General features: G+C 55.8%; 1 long non-coding RNA gene across 1 annotated transcript; it reads right to left on the bottom strand.

Moving 5' to 3' along the window:
• Positions 1-351: 351 nt before the first annotated feature.
• LOC150002055 (uncharacterized) lies at positions 352-2,767 on the bottom strand. The gene is made up of 3 exons (XR_016512966.1): positions 2,700-2,767; positions 1,368-1,462; positions 352-501 (listed from the first exon to the last, which is right to left on the bottom strand). It is a non-coding gene; the product is annotated as an uncharacterized LOC150002055 (long non-coding RNA).
• Between the last annotated feature and the right edge of the window lie 2,406 nt (positions 2,768-5,173).

Raw genomic sequence — 5,173 nt, 5'->3', positions numbered from 1 at the left:
AGAGTCTGGCTAGTGGTACCTTGTCATGGTGTGGAATGTTTTCATTGTTAGGATTGCTGATCAGCGCTTTTCTCAATCACCCTGCTCTCTTTCCATGGTCTTCTCATCTTGCTTCATAGGTCTTTGTTATCCCTCTGAACATGTTAACCCGCTACTGTTTAATGTCTGTCATGTTTTCTGCAGTTCTGGGAACAGAACTTGCCCTGCCACCACTCAGGATGTCGGTTTGTCCTTTGGGCATGGAGCTCATTTCTGGCCATCTGAGGGGCAGCCAGCCTCGGGACACATGTAAACGTGAGGGGGCAAAGACTGGGCAACGTGGACTAGGGGCTTGGGGGCACGTACCTAGGTAAAGGTGCAGAATGAACAGCCTCCCTATTGGCAGGAGGATGATGAGGTCCAACACTAGCACGATCGCCCCAATTATAGCCAACACTATGGTCTTGGCCTTTGGATGAAAAGAGAGCAGAAACCACAGCCACGTGTTCTGACTGCCAACGTCTGTGGAGACAAGAAAGACATACAGAATTTGCACTGGTTGTTATGGCAGGACCTCCCTTCACGTAAGCACCATGGGATAGAGCTGGTAGGGTGAAGGGAATGCCAGCCTGACAGACCACCTTCCTGCCCAGGTGGGTACCTACCTGCCCAGGTGATTACCTCCCTGCCCAGTGACCACATCCCTGCCCAGGTGAGTACCTGCCTGCTCCAGTGACCACCTCTCTGCCCAGATGATCCCTTTCTCTTTTCCCAGACCACATCTTTACTGAGGTGACAAGCTTCCTGGCCAGGTAAGCTTCTTCTCCTCACCCACATGACCACCTCCTTACGAAGGTGAGCACCTCTCTACCTACATGAGCATCTCTCCAAAGAGGTGAGCCCTTCCTCCTCACCCAGGTGTGTGCCATGCCACCTAAATGCCTTTGCACACCCTTCTCTCAGCAGTGCTATCATGATCACTCTCTATGGATCCAGTAGGTGAGGCTGGGAGAGGGTGACTCTGTCTAGGTCACATAGACTGACCCTCTGTCTGAGCCCCAACACCCTCCTGGTCCTGCAAGCCTACAAGCCTGCAGCACCCAGGCCCCGTCCATTCTGCCCCAGCCACTCTCAAGTAGCACTGGAAGGCTGTCATCACCACCCACGAACATTTCTATCATATGGTCCTCTGTGATGCTCCTGACCACACTGCTTCCAAAAATTAAGTGTGAGAAAAATCTTGAAGGCTCATGTGGGTGAAGTAGTGAAGACTGATTCCAGGAGAAGTAGGCTGGAGGGAGAGGCTAAGACACACGAGAAACCAGAGGGGAAGCAAACCAGAAAGCAGCGGCACGCACTTCCATAGTGGGGGTCTGTGTGGAGCATACCTGGGTTCACAAGTTGGTGGATAAAAGAGCCCAAGACTATTGCCACCATGCACAGCAACCAGGCTACTGTGGAGAGAAGAAGACTGAAGAACCACCTGTGGGAAGGGCAGACATGGCTCAGAGCTGGTGACAGTGGCCCTGAGAGCACAGTGACCGGCGCCTGTACGTCCTCACGAAGTAAGGGGCCCGGCCTCCCAGGACAAGTACCTAAGCATCCCTAAGGCACGGGCTACCCTGAGTACCCTGAATGCTGCTCTGGGTGCGTGGCATAGCTCAGGCCTTGGTTCTCCTGCTCTCTGTCCTTTGAGCATTTTCCCCAGCGCTCTAGAGGACATCACTGGTGCATGGCCACTGAGGACCACACCTGCAGTCTTATATCGCCTCACGGCATGGAACCAGGATCCCATTGAATCCCCACAAGGGAGCTGCAAGGAGGGGGCCACCCCCAGCTCACAAAGCTAAACTGACTCAGAGATGGGTGTTATCTCCCAAGCTGCCTGGGCCCACCAAGAACTTTGGCTCAAGATTCCACGGTGTCCCCAGCCCCCTGCCCACGGCCAGCTTGCTTTTCCCTGCTCCCACTTATTCCTGCCAGGACAGCCTTGGTCCCCACCTCACCCCTCTTCAGCTCTGGAATTATGCGAAAGGAGCCTTTGGGGCTCAGCCTGGACTCAGGTGGGGACCACTGCGGTGGAACAGATTCCCTGTGAGAACAGCAGTGATCCTATCAGGGGCCCGGGAGGGACTTGAAAGCCAGGGCAGTGCCATGGAGGGCAGCCAGCCGGTGCGCGGCCTCCCCAGCTGCTCTCAGTCCCAGCAGGCCAGCCCACAAACCTGCACGCTCTGTGCCTGCCAACGGCACATGCTTGGGAGGCTCATGTACGCATCAGGGCCCTGCGCTCTGACCTCACAGAGGAAGCCCCTCCTGCCCATGGCTGCTTGCTCCTGGCACGCACCCTGGCCCACATCCTCTGTGCTCGGGGCCTGGTCGCCCCGGCGGGCAGAGAGCAGGGGGACCCAGGCCAGCTGGTCAAAACTCAACAACCCAGTCTGTGTTATGTGTACAGAGGCCGCTCCTGTACATTCCTAAGGAGGGTCGCCAGCTATATACTTTGCGAGGACACATTCACAGCATGTCCAAGGTCTGCACCATAAAACATGTTTTGGAAGACAAGGAGACAGGGAGACCCTGAGGGCATCCATGCTGAACAATGAAACACAGCCCACTGTTGCCCTTGGTGCCCACTCTAACCCACCAGGCCCCCAGCCCACAGACCTCTGCCCTTCAGGACCCTCCTTTGCCTACCCTTTCACCCCCTCCCAGCCATTCACCAGTAATTCCTGCTCCCGATGCAGGTGTTCATCCACTCGCAGTGATGGTCAAACCCAGCGATGCATTTCTTGCAGGCAAAGCAGTGTTGGGCTTTTGCGCTCCTGGAAGGAAAAATTTGGGAGAAGCAGCCTGTCAGCAACCTGTGCAGATAAAGGAGGGGCTCAGAGCCCCCTCAGTCTAGAGTGACAGGAAGACGCAGCAGCAGCCCCAGAGAGAACCAGTGCCCCTGGGGTGGGGGCGCCGTCCCTCAGCCACCCCTGCCACACTGAGCCAGGGTTTGAGGCCTGGAGTCTAAACTAGGATCCCGCCCTGAGCCACTGGGCCTCCCTCTCATGCCACCCACTATGTCCCCAAAGCCCCTAAGCACCCCAGGTAGTTCACCAGGCCTGTGATCTGGTGGGGACAGGCACTCCTCTGAGACACCCCAAGAAAACAAGTGCTCTTCTGCTCCTAGATCCGCTGGGGGCGGGGGAGGGGGTCTGTGTGCCTGAGGGTCACATCAGCAGTCAGCTGCATGAAAGCAGCCCCTGCTTCTAGGGAAACAGCACCACAGTGTCCCCCACAAGTGGCTGGAGAGTTAAATTTGGTAACCCACCCAGTGGGTACAGGCCCCACGTCCAGCACTCACACTTTCACTTGACACATGGCGCAGTACAGTCCTTCGATGTCATGACTGTGTTTTTTTCTATCAAACACGGGGAGCAATTCTTTAGAGATGTTTTTTTTCCTTGCTGCCTCTTCTGCGGGATCGGTGGAAACACAGATGACGTATGTCGTCACATAGCACAAGAAAATTGTGCCAGTAACCTTCGGGCGGGTGGGTCAAGGAATAACAGCCCTGGACTTGGTCACTACCTCAAAAGTGGTCCTGGCTCTGGTGTTAGTCCTGAAGATGTGGGCCCAGCCGGTGGCAGGTACCGAGGACAGCCTCTCTTGCCCCTCATTCTCCCTCCAGGAAGGACAAGGCAGAGCCTGCTAGTGGGGCTTTCCAATGGAGCCCTAGTTCCCCAAGAGGCATCAGTTTTATACCTGCTGGTGTGGCTCCCAGCGCTTCAGGAAGGGAAAGGCCTGGGTGCACAGATGGGTACCAAGCTGCAATCTGGAGGCTGTGTAGGTGCGTTATGGGTGCATGAACAGGTGGGTTGCTAGAAGGGACCTGCTCCTGGGCAGCAGGTGAGGCTGGGACTGAGCCGTGTGGCCCAAACCTTTGCTCCAGTGTCTATACTTAGCTCCCAAACCAGAACACTACCAGGGACTGAGGAGACAGTGTTCCACACACTCAGACCCTCAACTTAAAATTGGCACCTGGCCTGGGCCTGCCAGGTAAGCTCTGCAGAGTTACCTGTGGCCAATTTCCCAAACCCTTCCAAAACTGCAAGGCTACGGACTTGCTATCTCCTGGAACTAGTCCTTTTGGAACCAGCAGGTGAGGCTTCCAGGGGGAAAAGATTCTAGGAGTTTTGGGTATTGTCCCAACCACATGAAGTGGACTAAACTGAGCATAGCCCCCTTGGACATGAAGATGTCTGCCTGTTTGACCAAATGCCTTGGCCGGTACTCAGCACTCGATCACGTCCAAGTCAGTCCCTCCACTCGCTGGTCACCCACAGCAAGGACTGCTGAGAGAAATTTGGTCACGTTTTCCCCAAAATGACCTGGCTGGTCTCACTCAGTGACCTTCACTGAGGGGGGCTGAGGCCCTGAAATGGAAAGGCTACATCGTAGCTGCCACAGCCTCAAGTTCCCTGCTATTACTTTCAGGGGCAATCATAAACAGGAAAAGGAAGGGGGCTCCTGGTCACCCTTCGATTACACATCAGGAGCCGCCTGGCAAGTCCTTAGTGTTTGCAGGAGCTGTTCTGAGAACAGGCTGGAAGGTCCCCTTGCAATAATCCGTGTTGGCAAACAGACAGTGCAGAGGGTCCCAGGCCAGGCCAGGCCCTCCTCGCACTGTTAGCCTCTCCTCCTGGTGGCAGCAGCAGGAGGCAGAGAGCAGGGCCCATAGTCACCTGCTCTCTTCCCTCCAGGGTGTCGCTGGTGTGGGGTTCCTAGGGTGGGAAAGTGGACCGACAAGTGTGTTCCAAAGGCAGCCGGGGCCCCGGACAGCCAGGAAACGCATCCTGTATCGTCCTCATAGGACCAGTGGGGACGGGCAGCACAGACTGAGCCCTGAGCTCCCAGGGGTGGGGGATGGTCACGGCAGGTGTGGGCAGGGAGTGCAGGTGACCCGAAATCCTTGCTGGACCATAAAGCAGATAGGACAAAGACTCGGAGCCCAAACAGGGCTGAGGTATGAGTCAAAAGAGAATGAGGATAATGGCCTCTAATCTGGCACATAGGCAAACCCACAGTTCGGGGCTGAACTGAGTCCCCAACAGAGCTTGCAGCCATGATCCTCTGGGCCTCGATGCATCTAATTCAGAAACAGGTCTTTGTGGAAGTTCAAGCTAGGGCGAGGTCCTTAGCGTGGGTC

The sequence above is a fragment of the Furipterus horrens genome, unplaced genomic scaffold (assembly GCF_987537825.1).
Source record: "Furipterus horrens unplaced genomic scaffold, mFurHor1.1.pri manual_scaffold_9, whole genome shotgun sequence".
NCBI classification, from domain to species: Eukaryota; Metazoa; Chordata; class Mammalia; order Chiroptera; family Furipteridae; genus Furipterus; species Furipterus horrens.
This window is presented reverse-complemented; position numbering and strand designations above follow the sequence as displayed.